Source organism: Tachyglossus aculeatus, chromosome 14 (genome assembly GCF_015852505.1).
Source record: "Tachyglossus aculeatus isolate mTacAcu1 chromosome 14, mTacAcu1.pri, whole genome shotgun sequence".
NCBI lineage: Eukaryota > Metazoa > Chordata > Mammalia > Monotremata > Tachyglossidae > Tachyglossus > Tachyglossus aculeatus.
In genome coordinates this window covers 28,019,127-28,036,292 of record NC_052079.1, presented here as the reverse complement: position 1 = coordinate 28,036,292, position 17,166 = coordinate 28,019,127, and the positions used below count along the sequence as shown (strand labels likewise).

Below are 17,166 nucleotides of genomic sequence, written 5' to 3'. Positions count from 1 at the left end.
CTGGCACATAGTAAGTTGCTTAACAAATACCACAATTATTATTATTACTGGCTACTCCCTGAGCCCCTAACAACCTTCAGGGACTAACTTAAGGCACTGAGAAGCCTCTGGCTCACTGAGTTCTTGAAACCTGGATATGAAACTAGATATAAGAAAAATAATTTCCTGTTAAAGCTTTGAGACCTGTGTTGTCTAAATGATGATTGGCACAAGATGATGTGTTTCATTATGTTTTCATGGTTTATTTACTTGTGCTTTGAAATCTAAATTACTTTGTAGGATAGAATCAAATGAAGACTACAAAAGGAAATTAAATTTGGAAAATCCACAACTGTGATAAAAGTGATGGTTTTGACTTAAGCACGTACAATTCAAAGAACCTTATTTTCCTTTCAAGAGAAAGAGAACCCATGGCCTCAGAAGAAGTTGAGAATTGGTAATGAGATGCCAGGGAGTTTGGCAGGAAGAGAAGAATCATAAGACCATCTGAATTTCAAACCATTAGACTGATGGATTGGAAAGCATTATCTTATACGCCCTTCAGCCATCTCTTACATACCTGCACTTATTTATGCCACCATCAGCACCTGTGTGTCTGATCTAAATATATTGTATCTATTCCAGTACCCAAATAGCAGCTGGGAGAGACAAAGCTACCTCCTCCAGAAGCTCTTACCCACAGTTTCACACTGACAAGGTCACTTACCCTGCTGAGAACTCACTTACTCTAGGAGGTCTTCCCAGACTGAGCCCCCTTTTTCCTCTCCTCCTCCCCATCCCCCCTGCCCTACCTCCTTCCCCTCTCCACAGCACTTGTATATATTTGTACAGATCTATTACTCTATTTTACTTGTACATATTTACTATTCTATTTGTTTTGTTAATGATGTGCATATAGCTATAATTCTATTTGTTCTGATGATTTTGACACCTGTCTGCATGTTTTGTTTTGTTGTCTATCTCCTCCTTCTAGACTGTGAGCCCGTTGTTGAGTAGGGACCGTCTCTATATGTTGCCGACTTGTACTTCCCAAGCGCTTAGTATGGTGCTCTGCACACCGTAAGTGCTCAATAAATACGATTGAATTAATGAATGAATGAATAGATTGATCAGTCCATTTTTTCCCCAAACATCAAGACTCAGGCCTGCTGCTAATAGGTCAGAACAGACACCAATTAATTTTTCCACATTTGTCAGACCCCAGACATAGGAGATATTTTTGAAGATGATTCTATGGATGCTGAGCTTCTCCCCAAGAGATATTTGTTAAGCACTTACCATGTGCCAAACACCATGCTAAATGCTGAGGTAGCTACAATACATTCAGATCAGGCACTCTCAAATTCATGAGAGATCAAATGAGATCCCTAAAGGAGTGGGTGTAGGTTGAGGCTAGAAGGGGAAGCTGGACTGAGCTTTGAGGGAGAACTACAGTTAGGGAGTGGGAGGAAGAGGAGAAAAGGAAGAGCCAGCAAAAGAGGCTGAGGAGTTAACACTGAAGGGGGAGGAGAATCAGGAGAGGACAAGTGAACAAGAAGCAGAGGTTTAACAGTGTCTCCAGAAGAAAAAGTGATCCAGGGAGTCAGAAGCAGCCACGATGTCAAGGAGGAATAGTACGGATAGAGTGCCTTAGATTTAATCTGCTAGGCCCTTGGTAACAATGGAGAGAGTGGTTTCCACGGAATGAAAGGGGAAGAAGCCTCAATCCCTATTTTATGGATAAGGCAACTGAGGCACAGAGAAGTTAAGCGACTGGCACAGGTCACACAGCAAACAAGTGGGGGAGCCAGTATTAGAATCAATGACCTCCTCACTCCCTGGCCTGTGCTCTATCCACTAGGCAACACTGCTTCCATACAGTGCAGTACAGTCTTAGGCACACAGTAAACACTCAGTAAATACCACTAATTGTTAACTTTTCAGTGAAGGGTATGACACTTGCTTAACAAAGACTCAAATGGCTGAGAGAAATCAGGAGCTCTTCAAAACTCAGAAAAATACATTTTGACTTTAGAGAGAGTCAGAATGCTTCAGGAAAAAAAATGAAGTAGACAAGCTTTATCATGCCTGCAAGGATCTGATTCATCACGTTTACACTGAATATTCAGCAGTTTATTTATCTTGTCTTCCATCCCTAGTCCTCTCCAATGGACCATACTATTTCCCTCTGTTATTTCAGCATGAGAAATGTTCTTAAATCAATCGTTTTTATTGATTGAGTGCTTACTGTGTGCAGAGCACTGTGCTAAGCACTTGGGAGGGTACGATATAACAGAGTTGGCAGACAAGTTCCCCACCCACAAATAACATACAGTCTAGAGGGGAGACAGGCAACAAAATAAATTTTAACTATGTACATAAGCGGGGATGGGGTGAATAAAGCAAACGGATCCAAGTGCAAGAGCAATGCAGAAGGGCGTAGAAGTAGGGAAATTAGGGAAATTCAGCCTGTGTGTCTGGTTTAGGGGCTGATAATAATAACTATATTTGTTAAGTGCTTACCATGTGCCAGGCACTATACTAAGCACTGGGGTGGATACAAATCGAGTCACACAGTAGACAAGCAGCAGAGGCAGGATTAGAACCCAAGTCCTCTGACACTTGTGGGCCGGGAATGTGTCCATTTATTGTTGTATTGTAGTATCCCAATACAGTGTTCTGCACACAGTAAGCACTCAATAAATGTGACTGACTGAATGACACCCATGCTCATACTTTTTCCATATAACCATGCTGCTTCTCAAAGGACAAGCCACATGAAAAAAGCACTGGACTGGTATCTGCCCCAGACACCTGCAGGGGAGCCTTGGTGAAGTCACCTAACACTTTTGTGCTTCAGCCTCCTCATCTGTTTAATGGCTATTAATTACCCATCCTCATATCCCTTCAACTGTGAGCTCCATGTGTTTGATCTGATTATCTTTCACCTCAGCATTTTAACACAGTGCTTGACATATTGCAAATACTTAAATGTCACAGTCATTACTATTATAGAAAACTCTGGTTCATGTATTCTATGCATCCCTATCCTGCCCGAGGATTTTGCGTAGCGTGAATGCTTTCTCACAAAACATAGCAGGCTGTCGATTCTCGTAGGGAGGGGAGAGACACAACCAAAACTTTCCCTTTTTTTCCCCATCCTGGTTATAAGGAGATAAAGCAAGTTTGAGAAGAAAAGAGCCTCCAACAATAGCTGGCAGGACTTCTGTCATTTGGCTCAAAGCCAATTAATACACCTGCCTGTTACACCACAAAAGAGGAGTTTGAACACCTGTTTGGGTATAATTTGCATTGAACAACTACACTCAGGCAATCACTCAATTCCTTGCATTTCCTATGGGCCTAGTCAATACAAGAAACAAAGAAACAGGTTCTCATGGAAGGGAGAACCACACATCCCCATTGACTCCAGGATCAATTGTACTTTCGGTTAGAATGGCGATTATAATCATTTATTGCTACTAAAAATCAACCAATAATATTTATCTAGCACTTACTGTGTGCAGAGCACTCTAAGGACTCGGGAGAGTTCAATAGTGTTGGTAGATTGATGATTGCTGAACATTTGCTTAATAACTTGCTTTGAAGTACTTATCACCTGAGGGCAGGCATTGTTACAAACTTTCAGTGAATGCTCCCAATAGAGAGCTCTGCAAACAGTGCTTAGCTCGATATATGTCAATATTTGGTTTATTCTCCGGGCTCTCCCCCACCCTTCATTTAACTTTGTACCCCCACTACAGTTTCCTGTTTCCCCAGGAATTTATCCTACATATCATAACACCCTGCAAGTATATTGTCCTCTCCCAAGGGTTTAGTTCAGTGCTCTGCACAAAGCAAGCACTTGATAAATGCCGATGATGATGATAGTGACGTACTTTGGAACTGTGCTCCTGGAGAACGAGAAAGCAGGAATAAATGAATCCAACTTCCCCTGACCAAACATTTACAAAATCTGCTAGCATTATTAAAGAAATATGAGGAAAGGACAATGGTGCTAATCTGCAATGAAATAGTCAAAATACTGGAAATAAGCAATATATATTCCCTAAATTATTTTTTTAATGCCAAGGCTTTAAATAAAGCCTTAGACATTTAGCTTTCAAGTATGTTTGGACCAGATAGGATGAGGGAAGAAGTTAGCTGGTTAACTATTTGGTGTCTCATGCTAACATATTAGAGAAAAATGAATTCACCCTGCCTCTAGGCTCCAGGTGGACAAGGACAGAAGTAGTGTGAATCCTCATGCCTGTTTCCCCCTCTAGACTGTAAGATCCTTGCAGGCAGAGCATATGTCTACCTAACTCTGTTAACACTCTCCCAAGTGTTTAGTACAGTACTCTGCTCACCGAAGATACAAAAATCAATGTTATTGATTGAGCAGGAAATAACACTTTAGGGTTGGCTGTCAGGAAGTGACTCAAATAACCAGGCTGGGGCCTCATGGGTGACGCAAACACTCACGAGGTGTCAGCCTCAGATCATTTACCTCTCTCCTCTTTCCCTTCTCAAATGATGCAGTGTGTCAGCAAGTCAGTGCTTAGTACAGTGCTCTGCATGCAGTAAGCACTCAATACAACTAACTTCTCTTCCAAGAAGCCTTCCCTGGCTAAGTTCTCCTCTCCTCCCATTCCCTTCTGTGCTGCTCTGACTTTCTCCTTCATTCATCCTCCCTCCTGTCCCCACAGCACATATCTATACTTCTGTCTATATCTGCAATTTATTTATATTAATATCTGTCTCCCACCTCTAGACTGTGAGCTCACTGTGGACAGGAATGTGTCTTTTGTTCTTATAGTGCATTCTCCCAAGTGTTTACTACATTGCTATGCACATAGTAAGCATTCAATAAATATGATTAAATGAATGAATGGACTGACCTGCTGTTGCTACCCAAGCACCCCAGGGTCTTCACTAATGACAACTATTTCTCCTTCCTTCCCACCCCCTCCACTTTTCTCCTCCACCATCTCCTCCATTAGACAGATTAGAAGAAAAGTGGAGAAAGGCAGAAAAGGATGGGGAGAAGGGAATGAAACCGATTGTTGGGTAGAGACTGTTTCTATATGTTGCCGACTTGTACTTCCCAAGCTCTTAGTACAGTGTTCTGCACAGAGTAAGCACTCAATAAATGATTGAATGATCACACAGACACAGACACACACACACACACACACACACACACTCAATGGTATTTATTAAGTGTTTTCTGTGTACAGAGAATGGTAGAAAACAAGAGCTGGTAGACAAATTCCCTGTCCATAATGAGCTTTCAGTCCATCACGGGAGACAGATGTTATAATAAGCAAATGCCTACATTCCCCAGAGTCCTCCCTACCCATTCCCCACCTCACTAAACTTCAATCAACCATCATCCACAGCTTGTAGTAGTAATAGTATTAATGATATTTATTAAGCACTTATTGGACACCACGGTGTTCTGTACTAAGCTCTGAGAAAGTGCACAGGTGAGAATTAGTCACAGACCTTGTCCCTCAAGGGGCTCACATCTATGACATACATTGTAAGCCAAGAGAAACACGTCCAAATGACCAAACCAAAAAAAAAAAAGAAAAATTAGAAGCACCTCCCTTCTGTCATATGGAGAAAACCAGTGAATGGTCTTGAAGTTTTTGATCCTGAGCTTTTAATCTGATGTGGATGGAAATGAGCAGTTACTGGAATTATTTGAATGGAGAGATTTGTGTTGAGAGACATTTGGGGAAAGATGATCTGGTAGCAGTATGGAGTGTGGACTGAAGGGGAGAGAGGCTGATTCAGGAGTTTAAGTATGATATAATAAGTATTTAAACCAGGTGATTTTTTTCCTCAAGAAAAAGATGTTTTGGAGAAAGATCCAGCAAGACCTAGCAGCTGTTTGAATGTGAGTGTCCTGAAGATTAAAGGTGACAGTCTAATTGTAGACTTCTTAGATGGGGAAGATGGTAAAAGCTAAGAAGACGGGAAGATACAAAACTAAGTTTGGGCTGTATTGAATATTGAGGCAGAGGCAGGACATCCACCAGAAACCAAGATGAAATGCAGATTGGATGAGAGTAGAGGTATCATTTATTGAGTGGTGCAGTGCTTTACGTAAGGCACTTGGAAAGTACAGAATCACAGAGTAACACATACTCTATCCAAAAGGAGCCTACCCTTGATTCATGATTGATAAGCAAGGTGTAAATAAGTTCATAAGGGCTACAACTGGCTGAAAGCCTGGTATGGCTCGGGGTGCTGGGAAATTAACTAAGGAAAGAGTGTTAGAGGAAATGGGATATAAGGAGGGATATGAATGTTGACAGACAGTACTGTGGTTTCATGTGGAGGTGCAAGAGGAAGATAGATTTGAGAGTTACCTTCATACACTTTATAAGCATTTACTAAATATTACTTTGTTTGGAGCCACTTACTAAATGCTGGAAATAACGCACAGGTGGAAAACAGCTTGGCCTAGAGGAAAGAGCATAGGCCTGAAGTAAGAGGACCTGGGTTCTAATACTGGATGCCCCACATGTCTGCTGTGTGACCTTAGGCAAGTCACTTCACTTCTCTGTGACTCAGTTCCCTCATCTAAAAAATGGGGATTAAGACTTTAAGTCCCACGGGACTTAGACTGTTTCCAACCTGATTAGATTGTATCTACCCCAGCACTTAGCACAGTGTCTGGGAGTTCCATGGCTTCAACTATCATCTCTACGCTGATGACACCCAAATCTACATCCCTGCCCCTGCTCTCTCTCCCTCCCTCCAGGCTCGCATCTCCTCCTGCCTTCAGGACATCGCCATCTGGATGTCTGCCCGCCACCTAAAGCTCAACATGTCCAAGACTGAACTCCTTGTCTTCCCTCCCAAACCCTGCCCTCTCCCTGACTTTCCCATCACTGTTGATGGCACTACCATCCTTCCCATCTCACAAGCCCGCAACCTTGGTGTCATCCTTGACTCCACTCTCTCGTTCACCCCTCACATCCAAGCCATCACCAAAACCTGCCGGCCTCACCTGCCCTTTCCTCTCCATCCAAACCGCTACCCTGCTCGTTCAAGCTCTCATCCTAGCCTGTCTGGATCACTGTATCAGCCTCCTCTCCAATCTCCCATCCTCCTGTCTCTCCCCACTTCAATCCATACTTCACGCCGCTGACCAGATTGTCTTTGTCCAGAAACGCTCTGGGCATGTTACTCCCCTCCTCAAAAATCTCCAGTGGCTACCAATCAACCTACGCATCAGGCAGAAACTCCTCACCCTCGGCTTCAAGGCTCTCCATCACCTCGTCCCCTCCTACCTCACCTCCCTTCTTTCCTTCTACAGCCCAGCCTGCACCCTCCACTCCTCTGCTGCTAATCTCCTCACCGTGCCTCGTTCTCACCTGCCCCTCCGTCGATCCCCGACCCACATCATCTCCCTGGCCTGGAATGCCCTCCCTCCCCACATCCACCAAGCTAGCTCTCTTCCTCCCTTCAAGGCCCTACTGAGAGCTCACCTCCTCCAGGAGGCCTTCCCAGTCTGAGCCCCCTCCTTCCTCTCCCCCTCCTCCCTCCTCCACTCCCCCACCTTACCTCCTTTCCTTCACCACAGCACCTGTATATACGTATATGCTTGTACGTATTTATTACTCTATTGTATGTGTACATATTCTATTTATTTTATTTTGTTAATATGTTTTGTTTTGTTCTCTGTCTCCCCCTTCTAGACTGTGAGCCCACTGTTGGGTAGGGACCGTCTCTATGTTGCCAACTTGTACTTCCCAAGAGCTTAGTACAGTGCTCTGCAAACAGTAAGCGCTCAATAAATATGATTGAATGAATGAATGAATAAAGAAGGAAGTGTTCAACAAATACCATAAAAAAACCACAATACTGAAGAAAGCCAAAAAGGATTAGGATGGAGTAGAGGCAGTTGTGCCTTAGCTACAAGGAGGTCTGGGGTGACTTTGGAGACTGCAGTCTTAGTGGAGAGAATGTGGCCAAGACCTAATGACTGAGGTCAAAAAGAGAGTTGGCAGAGAGGAGGGAAGTAAAAGGCAGTACGTAGCCCTCCAAACAATTTGGTGATAGGAGCCAGGAAATCAATCCAATGGTAATTATTGAGTACTTAAAAATGTGCAGAGCACTGTACTAAGTGCTTGGAAGAGTACAATATAAGAAAATTAGCAGACATTCCCTGTCCACAATGAGCTTACAGTCTAGAGGATACTATTGATTGATTATGAAAGGTTATTGTAGTATAGGTGAGACTTGTGCATGTTCGAAAGCAGAGGAGAAAGAGCCAGTGAAGAGTGAGAGATTAAAGGTAATGGAGAAGTGTGGGAAGAAATAATTTTTATGATCAGAGGCATATCAATCAATCAACCGTATTTATTGAGCGCTTACTATGTGCAGAGCACTGTACTAAGCGCTTGGGAAGTACAAATTGGCAACACATAGAGACAGTCCCTACCCAACAGTGGGCTCACAGTCTAAAAGGGGGAGACAGAGAACAGAACCAAACATACCAACAAAATAAAATTAATAGGACAGAAATGTACAAGTAAAATAAATAAATAAATAAATAAATAGAGTAATAAATATGTACAACCATATATACATATATACAGGTGCTGTGGGGAAGGGAAGGAGGTAAGATGGGGGGATGGAGAGGGGGACGAGGGGGAGAGGAAGGAAGCATAGACGGGAGAGACTTGGATAGCACTTGGGAGATCTCCTGAGACATCTGGAAAGGAAGAGAAAGAAGACAGTGGGAGGGAGGGGAAAAAAATCACACCTGATCACTGGTAAAATAAAAAAGGAATATGTAAAGTTATCAGGGAGGAGGGAGAGTGTTAAAGATCTGGAAGAGTTAGTGGGGGCTATGCATGAGGATTAACTCCCAGCATAGCTATGCAAACAAGGAAAAGGTTTTCTGGGGGTTAGCAGGAAAAAGCATGGATCCTCTTTTTAGACCTAGCTTCTAATCCCTTACCTGTACATTCCTCCTATGAGACCTTGGGCAAGTCACTTAAATTTTGTGCCTCAGTTCCTTTACGGGTAAAATGGGGATTCAGTATCTGTTCTCCCTTCCACTAAGATTGAGTCTCACGAGGCGAGGGACTGTGTCCGACCTAATTAACATGTATATGCCAACAGTTAGCACAGTGCTTAGCACAAAGTAAGGGCTTAACAAATACCACTTGTTATCAATACCAGAAATATTTAAATCTGAATGTCGTGACAATTATAACAATAATAGTGGTAATTGTTAAATACTTTGAGTCAATTACTAGATATTATATAGGCAGATCGGACACAGTACCCATCCCACACAGGGCTCACAGTCTAAATAGTCGGAAGAACAGACAGTAACATCCCAATTTTACAGATAGGAAAACACGCAGAGAAGTTAAGTGATTTCCCTAAAATCACTCAGCAAGCAAGTGCCAGGATTATAATCCAGGTCCTCTCACCTCCAGACCTGTGTTCTTCCCAAGACGCCATGTTGCTCCTCATACCTACACCAAAGCTTAGTACAATCCTTGGCACATACTAAGTGATTAAATATAACAATTGTTAGCTCGGCTTCTCATAAACACTGATTATGGTCCAAATGTGTGTCACCTCTTCAAAAAAAACCAAACCTCTAAATATCCTTAAACATACACATCCATCGTGTTCTTCATCAGCTGCATTGTTTATAAGAAAAGAGGAACAATTATTTTCACCTTTAGGTACAAGAACAAAAATAATCCTGTTATTGATAGAACACTTGTTCTTAAGTGGCTCAAAGCCCTGTAGAGATATTATTACAACTCCTTAGAGGAACAGATATAGTGAAGTTAGGTCTAAAAAGCCAAAGCAACGCTGAAGGTTAAATAATTAACTAGAAAATCCAGGAAGGGAAAAAAAAAATCCCACTCACCTTAAAGTGTTTATCTAAATTACCTGGGCAATTGTAATTGTTTACATCCTGCGCAAATGGCCAAGGGAGAATTTGTTGTCAATCACTAATGTACCAATTCACCAAGTGTTAGGATTCAGGAATCAAGGCCTTGGGCCTGTCAATACAATGGCCTACTAAATCAATCAAACAGTGGTGTTTGAGCACCTATTGTGAGCAGAGCACTGTACTAAGATCTTGGAAAAGTATAGTCCAACAGAGTTAGTAGATATGAGGTTGTCTTTCCTTAGACTGTGAGCCCCATGTGAGACAAGGACTGTGTCCAACCTGATTATCTTCTATCTTCTCCAGGGCTTACTACAGTGCTAGGCCTATTGTAAGCACTCATATACCACAATTATAATTTCCATCCTTGACTTGGTCCTGCAAGCAGTACGAAAATGTCCACTGAGAATTTTCCTGAATCCCATTTCTCCACCTTTCTTTACTTTTACCAAAGCTGGTCCTAAAACACAGAAATGATTTGGAATTCAGCTGTAACAATTCATACTTACTGCCATATTGCCAGTTGTAGAATTGGGTATGCTAAATCATTTTCATTACTTCTATTCCTGTACATGAGTCCAATAAAATATTAGGACTTTCAAATTCTAAAGGACTTAGCCAATGTATTCCTTTAAAAACAATAAATTCAGGTATATATTTTGCATAGAACCCCCCAAAAATTGTATTTGGAAATCAGAGACAAACTGTGATCTGACTAGTTTCTATCTATCCCAGCACTTGTACAAGGCTTAGCACAAGGTGTTTAACAAATAACACATTTATAATATTAAGATTCAAGAAATTGTTGTCTGTTTCATAACCTTAAGTAAATTATTTTCAATTGTGCATGGTCTCATTTTTTAAATTTAGGCTTTTGTTCACTTCTCTATCAAACAGCAACTTTAAGAAGATTGTTTTCTTTAATCCCAGTGATACTAGTTTTAACCTAAAAACATACTTTATAAAGAGATGCAAGCCTAACTTCAAAAACTTATTATTTAACAGGAGAGGGTTTTTTCTATTACATTATCAAAAACAAAAGAACTCATATAGCAAAGGGTAAGCCTAAAGTCACATGTACTAGACCTTACTGCATTTTCATTTATTTTTCCTGGGGACCCAGAAAGTATTATGGAAAGAACTACAGAGCACATTTTGCTTTTTGCTGAACATAAATACGTGCTCCAGGGAATATGTGGAAATGACAAACAGGAGAAAAACCTAAAGAAGGCCTATGGTCTATCTTCAATAGAATAAAATAGATTATCTTAGTTTTTTTGAGAGTTCTTAAATGAAATAAAAATAAAAAAAAATCTCCCTTGAGAATCTAAATGGAAGACATATACCCCCCCAAATTGATTCTATCCAAGTTAATTCACCCTGAAAAAATTAACAAGTTTATCTAAAACATTGATTAAAACACTTGAAAGCATCAGATAATAAAAGCAAGCAACAATATGCACTATGTCCAAAGAAGGCGTGCATTTAAATCTATTTGGTTTAACCCAGGATTTTCTGCATCGACTGCTTATACAATCACCCTTTTCCCCCATCCACATAAATCCTCAGTAAAGGGAAAGATTTGGATGGTACATTGGCATTACCTTCAGCTGTTTTTTGCTTTTCAACCAAATAATCACAAAAAACCCACAGATTTTGTCCACTTCTTGACACTGACTGGGCTCCATATATGAATATCATTAGTTTCATAAGAGACTCAATAGTGTCCAGTTTGTTTCATTCATATTTAAGTTGTAAACTGAAATAGTAAAACCTGCTTAGCCCAGATAGCTTTTAAATAGTGCAAACCTGAAAATGCTAGTTAGAATAATTATTTGTTTGAATTGACAAATCCTTTATTTTAACCTAAAGTAGGTTTGGTAAAGTCACCGGACACCACGAATCCCAAATTGGGTAGGGAGCACCCTGCCGCCCCCCCCCCGCCTTTCTTAAAAAAAAGTCACACCCTTCTAGAGGAAGAACCACCACATCTACAAAGACACGTTTTGAAAGATTAAAAATGTAGACATTTAGCAAAAATGCCATATAAAATATGCTATACAATATTTCTGGAAGTATGAATTCATTGTCCATTATAGCTTCAAAAATGTTTTTAATTGATTGTTTCAGGAGCTCATGCTAGTCCTTTCACAGGTTTAAGGAGAAGTCTGTAGCAGTGAGTCTAACTTTGATTCCAATAATATGACATTCAGCATGATCATAACTTTAAAAATGCCATTGCAAAATTAATTTCAATCTAGAAACCCAGTCTCTTTCCTGCTTAAAAAAAGTAAAATTCAGTTTTAAACTAACAATATCAACATGCTATTCTTTACAGTGTAAATATTTACAGGGTAAATATTTCATTGACTTCTAATTATTGGTGAGTTCTCTAAGAATGTCTGGTTCAAAACCTTCTTTTGAGTTAAAGCTTAAATGAGTATAATAAACTGATCATGAAACTGCCAGATCATAATTTGATAGCCTGTTTTAATCTACCTTGAGAGTTAGATATTTTATTTTAGACCCCTAAAATAAGTGCTGTATTCACGTGTGTGTATATGAATATATATTCATAATCTTAATCTACATATATTCAAACATTAATTTGACGATCTAGATCTATTTTTGCAAATTAAGATTAAGCAAATTACAGATTCTTCCATATTTGATATGAACGCCAGCCCGTGAAAAAAATCTATAAACAAAATGTTAAACCTTTCACAATTCTGATTAAATAAACCATAAATTTATTAAATTGAGTCATTCACTTATTTATCATTGATAATGTGACTATGATCTACAATTTATACTACATGCATACTTATAAAATTGGAATCATAGTTTTTGCTATAGTTCAGTAGTCAAATTTTGTTATAAAACACTTTAGAGGTATAACTGGCATCTGTGCCAAACAGTGATTCAGACATCCTTTTAAAAAGGTAAGAGCATGAGTTTTATAAGAAATGACTACCTTGAAACATTTTCCCCCCTTTTAAAGTGCAGTAAAATAGTTTCCCACACTATAATTGCTTGTCCTGTGGCTCCATTTTTTTTTCATTTTTTAAGTTGCATGCTTCAAACAATTGATTAAATGTTAAATATATACTAAAGAGATGGATTATGTATATCATTTCTGAGTAATGGAGAAATAAAGGCCTCATTGATCTGGGGAGATCATCTTCAAAAATTCAAGGAAAATATACCAAAAGAACTTTGCTCACGTAAACTCAACTTTCACATTCTTTCACAAGTCACATAAAGTCATCCCATTCATATCTAGAAACTGAATCACTTAGTTCTGGGAATTCTTTTTGCATAATTTACACTTATAATTCTAATCCCGATGCACATGTAAAAAGGTAGTCAAATGAATGGTCCTTTTGTCCTTGTATTCAAAAGGTGACCCCTCTAAAAATGAGAAGTACTTTTAAAATGGTGTAAAAGACCATTAATGCAGGATACTTGATTCTTAATGAGACAGTGCAGGAAAGGAGACCTCTTTTTCAGTATGGTTATTCCTGCTCATGAAGATATACTACCTGTCTCTCAATAAAGAGAAATGCATATAATATGGTCGGCAAACTAGGTCAGATATTCACAAAAATCAATGTGTTATCATTGCTGTAGTCACCAGTACTATTCACATGAGTATCTAAAACGACAGGCCTTAGAACCTAGGAAGTATTTTCCAGAATTCACTAAAACATGTAATATCAAAAACACCTAAACAGAAAGACTACTCTCTAGCCTTACAAATGAGCATTAAAGTAGAGAAAATGAGATTTGACAGCCTTCTCACAATCAAAGGAAGAGATTTATTTGTATTCTAACGTCTGTCTACACATTCTGGCCAAGTGCTTTTTGAGCTCATTTAGGACTCCTCTTGGAGAGCTTTCCAGTTACATTTACCTAGAGATTTCTCTCTACCACTTCCCATCTGACAGAAATCACTCAGCTGGGTCTGATGAATAATTGTAAAAGACAGCTGGTATCAGCAATGATTGAATTACAGATTGTTAAAATTGCCATCCAGGCTCCTTCCAATGAGAACATTTAATTTGCCTACTATACACTCAGCAATGAGTTTAAAATCGTTGTGATGTTTTTCTCTTTCTAATGACCAAGTTTTGAAAATATGGGTTTTTTTTTTCCAGGATTAAATCAAGCCTCTTTTTCTTATTGCGGTTTCTAATGTCACACCCCTAAACTTTGTTCAAACACAGGGGAAGCCTTGGTCATCCACAGCATACGTTACCTAAGGGGAATGCCAAAATTGTACCAAGGTACCAAGTATTTTCTAAGATAATAAGAGGAAAAGAAGGGGTAAGAATATAGGTGTTATTGGGGCTAAAAATGTGACTCAATTAAAAACCTATCAATTAGTGGATGGATAAATTAGGTCTTTTTTAAAGGTCCTGGTATAAAATGAATCATTTGATTTCTCCATCCCTACATGCATGAGAATAGTTTTCTAGTCATCTCTCCCAAGACAACGCTGTTTCCATAATCAAACCCCAGCCCACCACCCTCAAAATTGTAATGACAAATTTCACGATTATCAAAGTCACCCAAGGGACCCCCTAGAAAAGCAAACACACACTATTTCGTTTGGTCCCTCCGGGACTGAAAGTTGTGGAGACACGATAACTGCTGAGCAGTGACGAATGATCAGCTGCACAGGGCAGATGGAGGAGGAAAAGTCAGATGGTTGACACTTAAAATCAACAGCAATTAAGCCGCTGGAAGCTTTGTTGTTGTTGCTCCAGCTGAACAAATCAAGTGAAGGACGGACCCTCTCGTAAAGACAGGGAACAAAGTCAAACTGATTCCCTTCCTGACAGCATGAGTTTGACGATCCGATTACTCTATTGAAAGCTCTTTGCTCTCAGCCCTCTCCATTCGGTACAGTTTATTTTATATTTTACTAGATAGAATGAAAACCTTCCCCTCCCTCCACCCCTCGTCTCTCCTGTTACGAGAGGCGATCCTCTCCGAGAGAAATCCTGAGTGTGGGAGGGGAAGAAGAGTCGTTAAGGGAAGGGAGGGAGCGAAGAAGGAAGAAAGGGGAGAAGGGAGAAGATGGGGAATGCCCTGTATCAACTCCAGGCATTAAATCAAAGACCCTGGAGGGAGTGACTGACTAGCAGCTGTTACATGTGTTCTCATTATCCTCCTCACAATAGTCCACCGGGGGCTTTCGCTCTCTCTGCCTCCATCTCCCACCACCCAAAACCCAAGTGATCGAAAAAGAAAAGAAAAAAAAAAACAACAATGCAGGCAGCCTCAAGCAAAATATCATCATCAGCTGCACGGACCTCAACATTTCAGTCTTACCTGGTAAGAGGTGCCGGTGGAGCCGACTTCTGTCTTTCGGTGGAAGCCTGGGAGAGTCGTAGGAAATGCACACACAATACACACACACACACACAACGCACGCTCTCTAGAGGGGACTCAGCCACACAAAAGGGGTGCGTGGGTGGGGATGTGTAGGGGGTGGGTGTCTTTGCCCACCCCCCCTCTACACCCTTGTTGGGGGGAGGAGGGGGGTCGCACCCGGGAGGGTATCAAGTTGCTGCAGGAGGGGAAGAAGGAGCGGCGAGAGAAGGAGAGACGCCCGGTGCTGAGCTCAGAGCATCCCCACACTGCAGCTGCTCCAGGAATCCCTCCCGTGAAGGAGGCGGTAGCTCAGTATCCCTCCCCCGCCACCCCGGCCGCTGATTGGTCGAGCGGCGGGCACGCTGTCCCGAGCAGCCAATCAGGGGGCGCCGATAATAGGTGGCTCCGGTGGGCGAGCATCCTCGCCCGTTCCAGAAATGTTAGCGTCCCTCCGTCCCCGGGGCGGATGGGGTACCACTTTCGGGGGGTGGGGGCGAAAGGGATGGAGGGCTGGATGGGCTGGCAAAGTGGGGCGAGGGGGTGTCCCGCGAATGCCCACCAGCGACGAAGTTGCTTCGGGCTAGTTCTCCCCCGCCCTGGACCGCGAGCTCGGAAGATGGGGGGACAAGCGCGATCCCAAGCTTTGTTGCCCCCCTAATGCTGGGCGGGCCAAGATGGGGTCCCCCCCCCCGGCCCCGAGTTGGCCTCGTGGGGGGATTCACCGGGGCGCCGGGGGATGGGACGGAGGCGGGGAGGAAGAAGCCGGGCGGCGGGGAGGGGGAATCCCCGCCACACTTCGTTTGCAGAGCCGTGCAGGAGGATGCTGCGGGGCTCGGATTCCCGCTGGGGGAGGGGAGGGAGGCTGGGCTGCTGTGCCGGGGGCGAGGATGCGGAGGAAGCAGGGTCCCTTGGGTGGGGCACCCTGGCAGGAGCTCCACCAACTGACATCCAGCTGCTTCCTTCAAGCCCACGCTGCATTGGGAGCGCCCCAGCCCGAGAACGACAAGTTGAGGGACCCGGGGAAAGTCTGAGAGATGCAGGGGTCCCCCCCCCCCCCCGAAGAAAAAACCTTAGCCCCCCGCCCTTCCCAGCCCCGCCTTCTTCTGCCCTTTCCAGGGGATTTTCCCAGCTCCCTCCCTGGCAGGCTGGAGCTGCAATTAAGGAGGCTTTTGCTCATCGCAATCGTGGGAATCAGGCCGTTCTAGACCACGAGGGGAAAAACGGAGAAGTCCTGAGCGCTCTCAGGACGGATATACAAGGAAAGACCGCGTTCAGGGAAACGGCGATCAATAAAATCAAGCACCACACCCAACTCTTCAGGTGGAAAGCTCTTAAAATGCAAAGGGCAGTTTAGCTCTCTCACCTCCCTAACCCCCGCTGTAATGGTTTCTGGATGTCTTATTGGCCGGGCCTGGGAATCTTTGCAGTTCTTGTAAACGCGATCAATAGCTGCGAATAAAATCCTTTTTAATTGGGCTGGTTATTTTACAGAGAAGATTATCCTGCCGTTTCAGGTAAGGAAAAAAACCCAACACACACACAAAAAAAACCTAGCTAACAATTCCCCAAACCTATACACTTTGAACTGGAGCTTTTACTCACCCTGCTTTGATAAATGTAACTCGAGCAGCAATTCAATTAACGGTAACACATTTTTTCAACTTTTAATTAAATCTGTTCTATTCGTGTGGGTTAATATAAAGATCTAAACTCCGGTTCTAAGGGAAAAAGACAATTATTGATATCAGTTTATCTTTTTGAATTAATCTCGAAAAAAGAAGAAATCATTTTCATGGCAGCTGAATTCCGGGAATTTGTCTTAAAAAGCAGAGGGATCTTATCCCAGTTGCCTCCTTAGCAGAAAATAG

General features: G+C 42.0%; 1 protein-coding gene across 2 annotated transcripts in view; it reads right to left on the bottom strand.

Annotated features, from left to right (window-relative positions):
* The window catches only part of SYT1 (synaptotagmin 1), a 675,618-nt gene extending 660,053 nt beyond the window's left edge, over nucleotides 1-15,565 (bottom strand). For both annotated transcript variants that reach the window (XM_038756587.1, XM_038756588.1), the window contains exon 1: nucleotides 15,257-15,565. The gene's annotated coding sequence lies outside the window, so the exon portion shown is untranslated. The remainder of the gene's footprint in view (nucleotides 1-15,256) is intronic.
* Between the last annotated feature and the right edge of the window lie 1,601 nt (nucleotides 15,566-17,166).